Genomic DNA, 18,915 nt, shown 5'->3' with positions numbered 1-18,915 from the left:
ATTGAGATTTAGATTTCATTATTATCATGGTTGATTTTTCAACCATTTTTCTCTTAGGGAAATGTTTATTTTTATCCTTTTCTCAAATCCGATTACTCCCAATGTGCAGTACTTCTCGACTACAGGTGTAGAAAGCGTTGAATCCTTATTATAACTTTTACTCCACATTCCTTTCCCAGGAAAGGTTGGAGTCTATTATAATTGCCAATTAGTTAGCGTCCTTTCAAAGGCAAAGTTCTTGTGCAATAAATTATAGTGCGGGAAATAAGGTACCTAGTATTTTTTGTGGAGACAATTACTTCGGCCTTTCTATGATTGACCGTCAGTCTGTTTATTTCCGCCCATAAGGTGATATAATTTAATACCTTTTTCATGATGTAGCCAATTATTTGTGTATTAAAATTAGAGCTACATTTTCAGCATATGCTATTGGTTTTATTCCTTTTCTTTCTATAATTTTTAGAATCTTTTTGATCCTCCTTGTGGCGTTCCTCTAGCAGTTCTTTCCCTTGTTTTGTGTACACCTATTTCTAAACAAATCATTCCTTATTCAGCTAAGCTATAATATAGTTTATTACTTAAAAGTTTACTTCTAGATCTCTAAGTGTATCCCTTATTTGTCTGTGTTTTTAAGGGGATAAATGCAGCCTCCTTCTATAGGAAGGACCCCTGAATAATTTCATTTACTCAATCATACCTACTGCGTCAACGTTAACTCAGCTGATTTATGTTCTAAATAGACATGTTAAGTTTTGTAATCCGTTCCTATTGATGTGTTTTTTCTTAGTCCAATAGGTTGTTCATCAGAAAAAAAAGTCTTATCTCTCTATAATTTTTTAGTGTTGTGTTACTTGGTTCACCCGCCTTGGTAATGTAAACGTTTTATTGTTTTTTTTAATATATATGACAGTTTCCTGAATAAGGCTCATGTAGATATTATTCTTCTCATTTCTCCACTGGGCAGTGGAAAACTGCACAAAATGGAAGGATATATATATGTTACAGACCGTTTATGAAAAATAGACCATATATAAAAGGACTAGTCCTTATAGAAAAGGACTGAGGATATTAGTCTCTATGTGTAACCAGCTTGTCTTTCAATGAACTGTCTAGTCCGTTTGTAACAGGTCTAGTCTATTTATATACGGCCCGGCTGCAGCTACGCCATATGTATATTCCTAAGATATTTAAGCACAATGTTTTTTATTTATTTATTATAGAAAGGAGTTATACATAAAAATACGTGGTAAAGAATACAAATAAGGATATTTAATATTTTTTTTTTGTTTGTATAACTTAATCTATTATGGCATTTAGAATTATATAATACATTACCTTTTCGACAAGCAGATTTCTTTGATTGACATTCACCCTTACAATTGCATTTTTTAAAACCTTTTAAAACCATGTCCTGACGATTGAGCAGTAGCCACCGATCTAAGAGGGATTTCCCTGTCTTGGGAAACTTATTCGATTTTCAAAATGTTAGCAGGGCACTTACTAAAGTTTGAACGGCTCTAGTATTTTGAAATCACTCCTTGATTTGTTAACAAGCGGTAAAACCCATCTTCTGTAACTTCAAGTACTACAGCTAAATCCTAACCTAATCTTACCTAACCCAACCTAACCTAATCTAACCTAACCTAACCTAACCACGTGCTTGGAAAAACTGCCATCGAGCATATGGCCGAATCACAATAGTCCGTATATAAACGGTCTATGAAATACCATATATTTCATACGGTCATAGATCATATACATAAGGTCTCATTTTATATATGGTTTGTAACATATACGCCGATTTGATAAGAAATATGAACGAAAAAGAAGCAACAAATATTGAACTAATGAAATAAACAAAAGATACGCCTAGGATTAGAAAAAGAGATACAATTTTAACAAAACTTCTGCATCAAGAATTGGCAGACATTTGCCAAAAATAATATTGGGATTATAAGGGTTCAATATATACGCGCAATATATCATTTAATCATCTCAGATATGCAGATGATATATGAAAAAGGAGGTCTGCAAACAATGCTTCAGACATTAAACGATGAATAAATGAAAATAAGATTACAAATCATCTTCAGTAGAACAAAAACCATGACCAATTAACAAGTAAAAGAATTCACAGGGTGTTTCTAAAGTTATGCGTCAAAATTCAGGAGGTGGGTCTTTCTCATAATAAAATTTCCTCAGCCAAACTCTTTCCTTAATATCACCCTTAAAAGTTGGTATCTATAATTGGGCTTATAATTTTTTTTTTAAATTTCAGTAATGATGGAAACTTGAAATACTGTAACTTTCTTGTACTCGCAAAGGATTAATTAGGGGCATTCTTTCAATATTCCTGTTACATTATACGGGGTGAAACTAGAAATCCTTACTTTAATAAATATCAAAAAATATTTTTAAAGATGGAGTTTTATGGAATAAAATTATAACTAAAATATTTTTTTTATTTGAACATGTTTTTTATAATAAATTTCCTCCTAAAACCAATAACTGAAAAGAAAAAAAACATAAACACAATAAATTATATTTTTTTAAATAACTTGAGTGGAAAAAAGTTAAGATAAAATGTCAGACGATTCATAATAAAATGCTGGAAATAACCACTTCTAGTCAAAACACATGAACGTAGTCTATGTGTCATGGATTGCCGTACAATTTAGAAGATTTGAGGGGTCTTTTTTATGGTATCATACCCTATTTGAATATGATTATTCGTTTCGTTGATATCAACTATGGGTGTCGTGTGGACTAATGATCCAAGGTGACCCTATAACCAGAAATCATAAGGATTTAACTTTGAGGATCGAGGAGTCCAATGTTGCGGTCCTCCTCGACCAATCCAACGGTTGAGATATGTTGCTTCTAAATGTTACCTAGCAGTCCGATTGAAGTATACTGGCGCACCATCATGCATGAATCGCATGTTAAGTTCAAACCATTCCATACGTACATTGAAAAAATATTTTGAAAATGGTGCTTTAGAATCTCATGGGGATTCTCGTGATTATTGTGAAAAGTTATGATAGATATTCTTGAAAAATGTGCCTCGTCCGTAAACCACACATTATCCAAAAATTGAAGATTTTGTCAAAATTCGTGTGTTGACCAATAATACAATCAAAGTCATTGTGAAAAACCTCTAGGTAAAAGAGTTTGACCCCGTTGGATGTGGTAGGTATATAACTGCCGCTTTTTTAAAATTTGTCACACAGGTGAATGGCTAATATTTAGGGTGTTGACAGTTTTTCTAATGCTTGTTTCCGGATTTACGGGTGTACATCAATTTCATCAAAAATTGCTTGTTCTACCATTCTACTTGTAAATATCTGGAAACTATAGTTAGTGTTGGTTGAATGACTTTCCAATAATCCAGTTGTGGATAAGCGGTTGTGAATATGCGCAAATATGGAATGGTAAGGCGTCATTCGCTGCGGATATTATTCAGCATAAAGACGTCTATCTTGTAGAAAATTACCACTTGCCATATCCTAAACAAAATGCATGTTCTCCATTTTAGCGTTTGTATATATATTACAACACGCAGATAATGCAAAAATAACAACTAACAAACTTCGATGGGTAACTATCAACAACAATGTTTGACATCAACCTACTACAATTCGAATAAACATTAAGTGAATACGGTAAATGAATTGTCAATTCACGACAGCCTTCTATACTAAAACTTTGTAGTTCAAATCGAGGTAGAGGTGGTTATTTCCAACATTTATTATGAATTATGAATATTACATTGTACATCTTCACTATTTTCCATTTAATTTATTAAAAAACTTATTAATTATGGTGTTTGTTTTTCTCTGTAGCTATTGGTTTTGGGAAAAAATTTTTGGTCACCACCTTTTAAGGGTGATAACTAAGAAACGGGCGGACTGAGGAAATTTTATAAGTGCAAAAATCCATCTGAATTTCACCTCCTGAATTTTGTCGCATGACTTTACAATCTGTATATGTATATTTACGAAAAATAATAAAATCAAATATAGTAAAAAACTGAGATCTACTGGGCTTAAAACTGAAATGGGAGAACAATCATACAGTCTAAGTTTTATGATATTTTCTTAAATTTTGTTTTTGTATAATATTACTTGTTGCATTAAATTATTATTGTTTGTGATATAGAAAACACAAATATAAATTATTACTCAATTTGGTAATACTATTTACACATTAATTTGAAAATAGCGTAAAATATATGTATCCTTCAATTCAAAATGGACCAATTGTTTTGACGTCTATTGGCCATCTCATAGATAATTCTTGGGTAAGTGAATATCTGGTGCGGGGTTATTTGATCCAACGGAAACTGTTCACTTTACTCACGTGAAATACTCCTTAAAGGTGTTTGTGGAATATCAAATTCCTTGAATGTTTTTCTCGAACTTAAGTGTCTTCTAACACAACACTAATATTTTAAGATTTGTTTTTATTTAATGCAGTTTTATTGCGACTTGATTTGGATGCAGTGTCAATGACACTAATTTAGTTCACATTTTTTCAACACACCTTTAGTAGGTCTTTGTTATAGGATTGCGGTTAGTATATGAATTATTATAAATTTTAGAATTAAAAAAATGTAGAATGGTCAATGTTTACATAAAAATATGGGATGTTATTTCAAGAAGCAAAATCAATATTAGAGAAGCGAGCATTTGGTACCTCGGAAACTTACAGGGATAATAGTTTTTATACTAAAATATATAATTTGGCAATTTGAATATAGGATCTTCGTAAAGTATATGTTACAGCTAATTTAATTGATCCGAATATTATCGAGATGGTCCCAGAAGTTCTTGGCCTGACCTAGAGATTTTGGTAGTGGTTTAAATACCACAAATGTATCTATACAGCATATCTTTCAAATTTGAAGAGTGTCACGTTGTTTAGTATTTGTTTGGCAGCCATCAATAGTGAACGTTTTCAGTGAATTTGTAAACATGGTAAAAATTGGTCATCGTTATGTGATACAAAACTTTATCAGACAAGAAGTATGCACATCAGCGTCAGGTATTCTGTAAATACAAACAATATAGAGGTCTTAAGTCTTGTGGTAGACGATAGAAAATTCGAATACTCTCTCAGATATTGAATCATTGAACTGTGTTATTTCGGAAAAGTCGTTTTTGTGGACATGATCATAGTACCTCCAGTTCTATTGAATCTGGTTACTGAGGTATTGTTCTGACAAGAACAGGCTCATAATTATTTAACCAATGTTCAGTGAAGTTAACAATTTGTCGTAATTTTACAGTAGCGCAACAGAGAAGTAACATTGGTGGGTTAGTAAAGAACCTGGATTTTGCCTATTTCAACTTAAAACTTGAAGATCAAGACAAATTATGGGCTTCCCATAAAGTGCATCGCACCAGTGTAGAAGGTTTTTGGAATGCAAGAAAAAGGAAGCAAATGTCTTTCATCGTCTGGCTAGATTTCTAAAGATAAGAGTGTTGTTTACTACAGTATTCTCTCAGTAATATGATTTGTGCCACATGGGCCAGATCCAGATTCCATCTCCACCTGATATTTCGATCGATGTACCTGCTAAATCTCTGTACACATAAATTAATATTGATAACAAAATTTGTAGTATTGTTGTGTGAAAGAACGTGTCTTTCTCCTTAAAATACATATCATAGTCGGGTGAAATTAGAAAATGAATTTCTAGACGTGATAGAGGAAAACGGAAAGTAGATATATGATCGGCAATAAACATATCCGAAGCAGCTATTTTCATTGAATCAGTAGAAAAATTTTTATATACAGGTTGGTGTAATTGACCCCATTGTGTTTACGATGTGTACTATGAATTTAAAGAATTTATACCACTTATTTCTGGAAACATAATGTTTTAAATACAAAACTAAATTAATTCCGTTTACATATTTTTTGAAAATGGAGAGAGAGGGAGAGAAATTTTTCTGAAAACTATTAACCTTAGAAATTCAAACTATATCAAGTGAAAAATATTTTATTTTTCTTCAGAAAGGTTTTTGACTATTCTAATAATTTCGGTACGACCTTCAAATAATCTCTGTTTTTATATGTTATATATGTATAATGTATATGTATATGTTATAGTTAGTGTGATTAAATAGCTATTATACATAATAACTGGTCATTATATATAATAAAATTGTCTAGGCGATGTGATAAATTAATCATCTTATCCAGATATTATTCATAATGGCGGACCAAAGTAATAAAAGCGTCTCAACTGAGTTGTTACCTCTCCCGTTCTTCATCCAATTGCCGCATGGCGTGATCGCTGCGAAATATGGTTGACGCAATAGTACTGTTGTATAATGAGAGAACGCACCGCGTGTGCCACAATTTACGCGTTATTTTACGTTTGTATCGGTGTCTGATGATGCCAGAGAAAAAGAAAAACGTTTTTATGAAAACTATCACCGTCTTATTGCAAGTAAAGGGAAAATAATTAGTTGCTTACAAATGATGAAATTTTGTCTTCAATTAAGAAAGTGAAATGATCAAAGAACAAAATTACTAAGAAAACACGTTAAGCTTACTAGCGGTTGGTAAGGTACGATCTCTCCAAATTTGGAAAATCGGAAAAACTAATAATTCCGGTGGAAAACGAAGCGGAACCCATTATGTACTATTCTTATTTAGATAAAATTACAATTTCAAACGCTGCAAAATGAAATACTAAATAAGATGACAGGTAAACCTGATAAGGAGACCGACAACCAAAGAGATACTACAGATTCGTCAGATGCAACGCAAAGTGATTAAAAAATAATAATTGCTTTTGATAAAGAGAAACAAGATATTGAAGACATCAGAAAATTAGTTGGACAATTTCTGAAACAACAAGCAGATAACATTTCAGCTTTATCTTCGCTAAAATATCCTATTGCTAAAACAGGTAGTGGACAAAATTCCTGATGTAAACCGTGCCAAAGCCGATGATAGACACAGCTATCATAATTTTTTAGAATACAGAAGGAATGTATGAGTTAGGCACTAAGAATGGGATTAAAATTAGTTCACTGTCCTCAAAGAATCGTTTATTACAGTTGATATTGTTCCCTAATACGAAATGACCATCTGAGAATATGCAAAAAAAAATCACATCTTGACGGCCAAGAGTTCCAGCAGTGTAACTATATTGGATAAATAATTTCTAATAGATGTAAATGTAAAAAGTCAAGCCTCCTATAACTTAAAATGTCACTAGAGCATAACTGGTAAGAATCAGTTGATTTTAAATATTTTTCTATATTATTCTTCAAATATCAAATATTAATCGCTTGTTTTTTTTGTTTTCTGACTAGTGGACTTCAATTTAAATTCACTATATGAAGTTGAATTCTTAACAATGTTACTTGAAGTAAAAATTTTATCTATGATAATGTTATTATTGTTATAATTCTCATTTTAAACATTAAAATTATTTGTATATAAAGGCAGATTGAAATACAATTTTATAATCTCTACCTGTACCTACTTGTTTTATTTTTCTATCAAAGTCTTCGAAGATATTATATAAAATTGCTAGTTAATTTTATTAATTCTGTGTCATTTATCACATTTATCATATTCACAATATATCCCAGATATTTTGAATAAGTTCGATTTCCTTCTTATAATAAAAATCCAGCAAACCCCTCAAAATAGCCATTAACTACCGACTTAACTTGTCTGAGAACAGAAAATGAACCGAGGGGGCTAAATATGGCAAATAGGGTGCATAAGGTAGCAATTCAAACTTTATTTCATTAATTTTGGCCATTGCAATAACGGATGTATGAGCTGGTGCATTGTCTTGATGAAATAACAATTTCTTCTTAGTCATATGCGGCCTTTTTGGGTCGATTTCTCCACCCAAACGCTGTAAGGAGTTGCATAATACTCGCCGTTAATATTTTTTCCTTTTTCAAGATAGTCAATGAAATTTATCCCACGCGCATCCCGACAAACCGACATGACCTTGCCTGCAGATGGAACTCTTTGCTATCTTTGGAAGTTATGGACCTATGTTTCATCCTTGGTTATGAAACGGTGCAAAAATTCGGATTTGTTACTGTGAAACATTGTCAAACACTCGATGGAAACATCTTCACGACGCTGTTTTTGTTGCATTGTGAGCAAACGCGACACCTTACGCACAGCTTTCTCATGTCCAAATTTTTAGTTTATGCGATGTACCGCACTTTTTGAAATCCTTACTGCGTCTTCTAGCTCGCGTACTTTTAATCGACGATCATCCAGTACCGCTTTGTGGATTTTCTTCAAAATTTCTGAAGTCGTCACCTCATTTGGTCGCCAATGCGATGCTGGTCATGGCAGGCCGTACGACCTCATTTAAACTCTGCTAACCAATATTTTACTGTTGATAACGAAGTAGAAGTCTCCCTCAGAGTAGAATCTAGTTCAACTTTTATATTAAGCCTTTCAAATAAAAGTTTTGTATCACATAACGATGACCAATTTTTTCCATGTTTACAAATTCACTGAAAACGTTCACTATTGATGGCTGCCAAACAAATACTAAACAACGTGACACTCTTCAAATTTGAAACATATGCTGTATAGATACATTTGTGTTATTTAAGCCACTACCAAAATCTCTAGGTCAGGCCAAGGACTTCTGGGACCATCTCGATAATATTCGGATCAATTATATTAGCTGTAACATATACTTTACGAAGATCCTATATTCAAATTGCCAAATTATATATTTTAGTATAAAAACTATTATCCCTGTAAGTTTCCGAGGTACCAAATGCTGGCTTCTCAAATATTGATTTTGCTTCTTGCAATAACATCCCATATTTTTATGTAAACATTGACCATTCTACATTTTTTTATTTTTAAAATTTATAATAATTCATATACTAACCGCAATCCTATAACAAAGACCTACTAAAGGTGTGTTGAAAAAATGTGAACTAAATTAGTGTCATCCAAATCAAGTCGCAGTAAAACTGCATTGAATAAAAACAAATTTTAAGATATTAGTGTTGTGTTAGAAGACGCTTAAGTTCAAGACAAACATTCAAGGAATTTGATATCCAACAAACACCTTTAAGGAGTATTTCACGTGAGTGAAGTGAACAGTTTCCGTTGGATCAAATAACACCGCACCAGATATCCATTTATCCAAGAATTATCAATGAGATGGCACAATAGACGTCAAAACAATTGGTCCATTTTGAATTGAATGATACTTATATTGTCCGGTATTTTCAAATTAATTTGTAAACATTATTACCAAATTGAATAATAATTTATATTTGTGTTTTCTATATCACAAACAACAATAATTTAATGCAACAAGTGGGGGTCCCATCTGACTAAGGATATAGCATTTACTTAGGATTTTAAAAACTCTAAAAAATACTTTGAAATAATAAAGCTAATTATGATACCGGGAAATATTGAAATGCGAAAATAAATAATTATAAATAAATAATATTATACAAAAACAAAATTTAAGAAAATATCAAAAAACTTAGACTGTATGATTGTTCTCCCATTTCAGTTTTAAGCCTAGTATATCTCAGTTTTTTAACTATATTTGATTTTATTATTTTTCGTAAATATACATATAGAGATTGTTTGTAACTTCATGCGACAAAATTCAGGAGGTGAAATTCAGATGGATTTTTGCTATTATAAAATTTTCTTAGTCCGCCCGTTTCTTAGTTATCACCCTTAAAAGGTATTGACCAAAAATTTTTTCCCAAAACCAATAGCTACAGAGAAAAACAAATACCATAATTAATAGTTTTATTAAAAGTTCTTTAATAAATTAAATGGAAAATAGTGAAGATGTACAATGTAATATTCATAATTCATAATAAATGTTGGAAATAACCACCTCTACCTCGATTTGAACTTCAAAGTTTTAGTATAGAAGGCTGTCGTGAATTGACAATTCATTTACCGTATTCACTTAATGTTTATTCGAATTGTAGGTTGATGTCAAACACTGTTGTTGATAGTTACCCATCGAAGTTTGTTAGTTGTTATTTTTGCATTATCTGCGTGTTGTAATATATATACAAACGCTAAAATGGAGAACATGCATTTTGTTTAGGATATGGCAAGTGGTAATTTTCTACAAGATAGACGTCTTTATGCTGAATAATATTCGCAGCGAATGACGCCTTACCATTCCATATTTGCGCGTATTCACAACCGCTTATCCACATCTGGATTATTGGAAAGTCATTCAACCAACACTAACTATCGTTTCCAGATATTTACAAGTGGAATGGTAGAATAAGCAATTTTTGATGAAATTGATGTACACCCGGAAACCCGGAAACAAGCATTAGAAAAATTGTCAACACCCTAAATATTAGCCATTCACCCGTGTGATAAGTTTTAAAAGAGCGGCAGTTATATACCTACCACATCCAACGGGGTCAAGCTCTTTTACCTAGAGGTTTTTCACAATGACTGATTGTATTATTGGTTAACACACGAATTTTGACAAAATCTTCAATTTTTGGATAATGTGTGGTTTACGGACAAGGCACATTTTTCAAGAATATCTATCATAACTTTTCACAAAAATCACGAGAATGAGATTCTAAAGCACCATTTTAAAAATATTTTTCAATGAACGTATGGAATGGTTTGAACTTAACATGCGATTCATCCACGATGGTGCACCAGTAAACTGCTAGGCAACATTTAGAAGCAACATATCCCAACCGTTGGATTGGTCGAGTAGGGCCGCAGCATTGGACTCCTCGATCTTCAAAGTTAAATCCTTATGATTTCTGTTTATAGGGTTACCTTGAATCATTACAACACACCCATAGTTGATATCAGAAATCGAATAATCATATTTAAATAGGGTATGACACCATAAGAAAGACCCCACAAATCTTCGAAAGTGTACGGCAATCCATGACGTAGCCTACGTTCATTTATTTTGGCCAGAAGTGGTTATTTCCAGCATTTTATTATGAATCGTCTCACATTTTATCTTTACTATTTTCCACTCAATTTATTTAAAAAATATAATTTATGGTGTTTATGTTTTTTACTTTGCAGTTATTGGTTTTAGGAAAAAATGTATTGAAAAAAAGATTTTCAAATAAAACCAATATTTTAAGTTATAATTTTATTCCATGAAACTCCATCTTGAAATATATTTTTTGATATAAAATAAAGTAAGGATTGCTAATTTCACCCCCGTATAATGTAACAGGAATATTGAAAGAATGCCCCTAATTAATCCTTTGCGAGTACAAGAAAGTTACAGTATTTCAAGTTTCCATCATTACTGAAATTTAAAAAAAAATTATAAGCCCAATTATAGATACCAACTTTTAAAGGTGCTATTAAGGAAAGAGTTTGGCTGAGGAAATTTTATTATGAGAAAGACCCACCTCCTGAATTTTGACGCATGACTTTAGAAACACCCTGTGAATTCTTTTACTTGTTAATTGGTCATGGTTTTTGTTCTACTGAAGATGATTTGTAATCTTATTTTCATTTATTCATCGTTTAATGTCTGAAGCATTGTTTGCAGACCTCCTTTCTCATATATTATCTGCATATCGTAGATGATTAAATGATATATTGCGCGTATATATTGAACCCTTATAATCCCAATATTATTTTTGGCAAATGTCTGCCAATTCTTGATGCAGAAGTTTTGTTAAAATTGTATCTCTTTTTCTAATCCTAGACGTATCTTTTGTTTATTCCATTAGTTCAACATTTTTTTCTCCAAACCATATATAAAATGAGACCGTATGTATATGACCTAGGTCGTATTCATACGGTCTAAATTGTGCAGACCGTATGAAATATATGGTATTTCATAGACCGTTTATATATGGACTATTGTGATTCAGGTCATATGCTCGATGGCAGTTTTTCCAAGCAATTGGTTAGGTTAGGTTAGGTTTCAAACAACTATACAGAAAAGTTTATCATGAGACAATAAAAGCTGCCAAATATATTTATTATAATAGGAGACTCCCTAATTCTCGTAATGTTTCTAAGAAACATGGCCCATTGTGAATGATTTTAGAAATAAGGCTTCTTCATCGAGCATAATCTCTACTTCACATGATAACCTTCATAATCACTTTGTGAATGTAACCAAAAATTTATCAAATTCTATAACCTCTTCTCATGATCCGCTTTCATATCTCCCTGATGCTAATGCTAACTTATACATTTTTTTCTTTATGCCCGTAGTTTTAGCAGAACTTCCCAGTACAATTAATGACATCAAAAATAAACACTCATCTCACCACTTCAATTAACGTTTCATTTCAAAATAGCACTTTTCCCAATTGCCTTAAGACCGCTATAATTATACCGCTGCATAAAGGAGGAGATAAAAATCAAGTATCGAATTATTGCCCAATTGCACTCCTCCCCACGTTATCTAAGATCGTAGAAAGATTGGTCAAGAAGAGGCTATTATCATGAAATACTTATTACTTATCAATTTGGGTTTTTAAGTAACAAATGCACAAATGATGCTATAGTTTCCGAAATAACACAGTTCAATAATTTAATATCTATCGTTTAGCACAATACTTGTGACCTCTATATTGTTTGTATTTAAAGAACACCTGACGCTGACGTGCATATTTTCTGTCACAAACTACTGATCTCTAAAAGCAAACTAATTTTTTGTGGCGATCTCAATATTGATTATTCCAGTGTGTGTGCTGGTCAAGAATATCTTCAGTCAATTTTTGATTCTTTTGGTATGGTCATGCATATAACGGCGCCAAACAGAATAACTAAGACCAGTTCTAGTTCTATAGACTATGTCGTGTCATCGTATGATCCAGAATCCACCGACTGTACTGGCTTTAATTCAGTTCTCTCCGATCATGAAGCTGTGTTAATAAAATTTTCGGTAAAATCAAATACCAAAAATGCTTCTCGCAAAATATGCCATATCTTTTCGAAAAAATTTTTTCAAAACTTCAAGCATCGTTGTCAAACAACTGACTGGAACATGCTCTCTGATGATGTGGACTTCGAATTTTCTAGATTCATAAAAACACTGACTAATCTAGCATCAAATTTCTTTTCCCCTGTTCCACTTAAGGTTTACGTATATCTGCAAAGAACATACGACCTTTATCTTACCTAAGAAAATTCTCGGATAGTGTCTTCTTCAGAAATTACGTGAAACTATACAGAAAAATTCATTATAAGACAATAAAAGCTGTCAAATATATTTATTATAATAGGAGACTCGCCAATTCTCGTACTGTTTCTAAAGAAACATGGTCCATTGTAAATGATCTAAGAAATAAGGTTTCTTCATTGAGCATAATCTCTACTTCACCTCAATAATTACTTTGTGAATCTAGCCAGAAATTTATCCAATTCTAGAACTCCTTCTCATTATCCGCTATCATATCTTCCCGATGCTAATGCTACCTTACACAGTTTTTTCTTTATGGTCGAAGTTTAAGCAGTTTCGCAGCACAATTAATGACATCAAAAATAAATACTCATCTGGAACTGATGGACTCACATTAAAAATGTTTTCGAGTGGGCACGATTATCTTACCACTTTAATCAACGTTTTATTACAAAAACGAGTTAATTAACATCCAATTGCACTCCTTTCTACATTATCTAAGATCATAGAAAAGTTGGTCAAAAAGAGGCTTTTATCATTTCTGTTTAAATATAAAATACTGACAACCCATCAATTTGGGTTTTTAAGTAACAAATGCTATATTCTTCGTCCTAAATAATATCTACTCTGGCCTAACCTACCATCACTCCACTGCTACAGCGTTTTGTGATTTTTCTAAGGCTTTCGATTGTGTTAATCATAATATTTTAATGAAAAATTGCAGTATTAGAGTTTCAGGGCAACACCTCTCGCATGGTTTAAGTCATACCCTACCATAGAAGTTACTTCTGTTTCACGCTGAGACCATTTTCCGAAGAACTGAACTTATCCATCTCCTTAACAGTCTATTACGCCCTTAATGAGTAGCATTTCCGTTATGCCCTTCCCTTATGGGATACGTGTGGTGCGACTCAGTTTGAGCGAATCTTCAAACTATAAAAGAGAGCTGTTAGATATTTACTCGGACTTAACAGCATGGCTCACTGAAGGGACTTTTTTAAAATATTAAAAATTCTTACTCTTCCTTCCTTATTCATCTTTGAATCTGTTTGCTTAATTCGTAAGCACGCTTCTCCAATTTCAGGAATATCGTTGCACGGCTATCCCCTTAAGAACGCGGAGCACGACCTTTACCCCTCCTCCACGTTCAGAATTAGTTAAGGGCTCAATTTTTTACAAAGCAAAAAAATGCACAATCACTATTACTATTACCTATAATTTTGTTACTCATTGTGGTTTTCTTCTGTATATTGAATTTTATTTTATTTGTTTTATCTTTATTTAGTCATTTTTATGTTTGTTTTTTAGTTTAGTAAAGCTTTTCTCTCTTTTTCTTTCTCTTTCTTTTTCTTTTTCTCTTTCTCTTTCTCTTTTTCTCTCTCTCTATTCAAACAATTTCGTTTAGTTAAGCTCATTATGTACCTACCGACACTATTTCTACAGTTATCGGAAGAAGAATAAGAAATGAACTGAAGTGACTATAGATTGACGAATTCACTCGCTACTATATACTGTATTTGTTTATAATTTGTTTTCGGCCTCTTGCAAAAAAAGATGACTGCAGTCCATGAATGATTAAAAATAATTTACCGATCGTCAGTAAGGTGCCGACAGATGAGAGGAACATGTAACAGGCCAACGTTGAACTTGTAAATCCTAACTCGACACGAGAATCATGAATGTGCGGCTTTACGCGTTTTACTCGCTAAATCGCCGCTGTGCGTCGCGGGTGTCTGATTATTATTTCCTGACCGGGAATGAATCCCCACGATATAAATTATCGATTTGTAAGTTAACTTGCTAGGAAAAAAAAGGAATTGCATATTTAAAATCAGCGTGAAAAACTGCTTAAAGAAGATGTATTTTCATTCAGTCATAAATTTTGATACAGGGTGATTATCGAAGTATTATCTTTTACTTTTCCTTCATCAGTTTATTCAATAATTTTTAGAAATGTAAATAAATGTTTTTTTTATATTTTCATCCAAACGTATCTGCACCTATTGCATTAATAAAACTAAATATTCTCTATTTACCCCCTATGATGAGCCAATGTTATATTAATTTTCCTGCTCACTTTAGAAAAACGTTTTTTTTTATATGTTTACGAGGAACTTTTAATTCACTCCTAAGAAGGGAATTTGTAGATCTGTCACTATAACAACCATATTATCGTTTTCAGGGACCGAAGGTTAACACACTTTACTTTAATATATTACTAATAAACAAAATATGATCCTATAATATTTGAAACAACTTTGAAACCTACTTGTAGTCAGAGAGCTCACTAAAAATTTCATGCTTATAAGCCAGATACTAGAGAGAATTGGAATAAGTCTACAGTAGATTTGGAAAGGAATTAAAAATATTTCGCCTATAAGATGGAAATACATGGAAATGCAATGGCAAAGAAATAATCCTTTCAGGATGGAAAACGAATTCGGATAATGAGACGAAAGAACGAGGAAATCGGATAGCAAAGGGTAGTAGAATAATGAGGTCCTTGAAAAATGTTCTTATAGCGGAAGCAATCTCCAAAGCAACAAAGATAAGATTATACAAAATAATTATCAGGCCGACTGTACTGTATTGAACCAAGAAGAGTGCTGAAAAAATAGAAGTCTGGAGAGGAAAGTACTCCGGAAAATACGGTGGTGTAAAAATAAACAATGAGCTATGGAGAAGAAGAACAAGTGCTTAGCTGAAAGAAATATATTACGAGCCTAATGTTACACAAGTATTCAGAGTCCAGAGAGTCAGGTGGTTGGGACATGGTGCAGAATGAATGCAAACTGAATTGCCAAGAGAGCACAAATGAAAAGAGAGGGAGTTAGAAGGAGAAGGAGAGGAGGGCCGAGAACAAAATAGATTGGAGATGTAACATGAGATTTGACAAGAGTGGGAATAACTGTGTAGAGAAAGAACAGAGGAGAGAAATGGATGGAGACATAGAAAAAAGAGGAAGAAGAACAAAATAGAGCATGAAAATTTTGTCAATTTTTCAATTGAAAAAAAAAATATAACCATTGATCTTCGAGGTCCGAATTGCTGTAATATAAGCCATATCCCAATTAAATATACTCAAAATGGTAGTACTGACCTTCTACATTCGTATCGGGGTAATTCTGAGTTTGGGATAGGTACATTCCTCTAATAATACATTTTTTGGACCATACATTCACATATACAATAACGGCTTTGAACTACTCTTTAAATTTAGTATTGGTTATATATGAGATTGTGACTCATTTCATCCTGAGCATGGCAAGTCTATTTTGATCTATCAGTGCCTATCGCGAACATCTCCAAACTCAACGCGAATTAATATATTCAGATGTTTTCATACAGTAAAAAATGAAATTGGTACGTGCACGCCTGTTTAAAGTAGTTATACAATACTTTCCATTTGTCATGATCTTATGCTCTTATTGCTTCAATAGATTTTTTCCCAGATATGCTACACGGAGGTAAGTTTAGGTAAGCATCGTTGGACACTATCATAATGTGGTCCCTAATCACTAGATTTTACTGATTCTACTGAGGAAAACAGACGCTGTTCACCTCTAACACAATTATCAAGCTTCTCAGTTGTTAAGCGAGTCTTTATCTAGTGTGTACGTGTTAGAGAATTTATCAGTTTTAGAAATTTGTTTGACTTAATAAATTATCCCAATGAAATTGTACTTTTTGTGTGGTCGTAGTGAGAGTTTGAAAGTTTTTGATGACGCTCATTATAAAAAACTAATGTTATGGCTTTGCTTCGGATTTTAGAGAAACTTAAATCTCCTGTTCTAAATCATTCTGTTGACAATGAGTGATGCTATTTCATGAAAGTAATCTTAGGCAACTCCCTATTTACTTGTGATAAACATTCGCTGTAGAAAAGTTATGCTTAATTTTTAATAGTTTACTGGTTTACTCATAATTACATTTTTATATTCTGCCTCTTGATATGCTGCTTAATTAACTTGTAGGTTGGTATGAAATTTTCGGTTGACTCTCTGATCCTATTTGTACTCTTCGCTCGTTACTCTTGTTACCTGTTGAATTCATTAATTGTAAGAGCCCTGGTGCATCCAGGATTGCATACTCGTAACAGAAATGTTGCTGCTGATCATAATTATAATGATGAAAATAATAACAGTCGTGATTATGATGATGATAATGAACAAAAATGATGATAAGGACTGAATGAAGAAAAAGTGTGCTCTAAAGTGTTCATTATAGAAATAAATTTCGATTTAGCAACCATGAATAAAGACATTATATAGTGCCAGTTATTTTTAGATGCACTTTCATTTCATGAAAACATCTAAGTATTAATTAAAGTTTGGAGACGTAACGCGATAAATACTACAATATATAATCCTATAATCAGCATTATATATTACGAGTAAAAAGCTGTGACTGTATAGGTGAGAGAATGGCCCAAGAAATGTATTATTTCCTCACTCAGTAGTAGTTCAATAATGTTGTAATATATTCTACCATTTGGCTGTTACAATATGGAATCTTGTAGTGGGCTATCGGACTATTAGGTTCATTTTTTTAAAAAGGCTAGATACCTTTCAATCAGCTACGGGACGCAATGGAGAGAAGGAAAATGAGATAGAAGACTAATTTAAGTAGAAGTGGACAAATAATTCAGAGGACCTGAATCCGTTTGTGCAATTGGTATTAGAACAATAGAGAAAACTTTAGAAATGGAGACAGATACAAAAAACCAGTCACTGGAATAATCAACAGGATATGAAAAAAACACATATACTTATGAGAACTATACCAGGGAAGATTTGTTGAATGTATCAACCTTGGTAGAAACAATATAAGAATACTAACAGGGGTATTGTCAGAACCAGTAGGACACGTGAAAAAGTTAGGCTCAGCAAAGGGAACCAATGTGCAAATTCTACTACATAGAGGACGAAACCTGTATCCATATACTTCGAAGTGTGAAAGCTCACAGAGTACCTCACCTGGAAGCGTATAAAATAGAATATGAGTATCTTTGGCACATCCGGAACGTTCTAAATGCAATATTAATAAAAGCGGACACCATTCAAGTTTAGGCTTAGTAAATTATAATTATCAGGAAAAGCAGACCATAACAGGCTTAGTGCCGTTTTTTCTCCGATATGTTTCCTCATCCTGGCTTTAGATTGTCCACCTCTTTGGTAGTTGAGATTTATCCCTTGTTATTTTTACCAGTCTATCATCTGTTCATCGACTAAGTTGGTTCCATTATTTGTTACACTGTGGTACCCATTCGTTGGTGTTATATATGTCACATATTCGTCTGAAGTTTACGCTTCTTCAGTCTAATAGTGTTTTTCCCAAGATCCGCCAGAGAATTTTCATTTCTGTGGTGTCAAAGAGTTGTTTCAGTTTTGATGTTTTTGGTCTTGTTTCTAATGTATATGTTTTTATAAGTCTGTCATACTACGTTGTGGAGACATTCTGCGACCTTATTTGCTATTCACTTTTTCTTAGTTAATGTTCCTCTTAGTACTTCTCTTTATTCTCAGGATTTTCTTATTAACTCTATTTCCTCTAGATTTATAATCATTAGTTGTTCTGGCATTGGGTCTCAACTATTTTTTTGACACAAGGCTTGGTATTTGGATTTTCCCATTTCCTTATTGTTCCATGTGCAGGAGCTTTCAATTCTATTATTTCTCTCCGTTTTCCCATATTAGAACAATATGATTGTGTTCTTGCTAGAAATATGTTATTCAAGCAAAATTTCCCAATCTAACGAAAATTATTTTGCTTGTATA

General features: G+C 32.7%; 1 protein-coding gene across 1 annotated transcript in view; it reads left to right on the top strand.

Moving 5' to 3' along the window:
- LOC130441234 (kelch-like protein 10) overlaps positions 1-18,915 on the top strand; it is a 41,739-nt gene that overhangs the window by 8,981 nt on the left and 13,843 nt on the right. The window lies entirely within an intron of this gene.

Source organism: Diorhabda sublineata, chromosome 3 (assembly GCF_026230105.1).
Source record: "Diorhabda sublineata isolate icDioSubl1.1 chromosome 3, icDioSubl1.1, whole genome shotgun sequence".
Lineage (NCBI taxonomy): Eukaryota > Metazoa > Arthropoda > Insecta > Coleoptera > Chrysomelidae > Diorhabda > Diorhabda sublineata.
The sequence above is the reverse complement of the archived record's forward strand: the minus strand, read 5'-3'. Positions and strand labels throughout refer to the sequence as shown.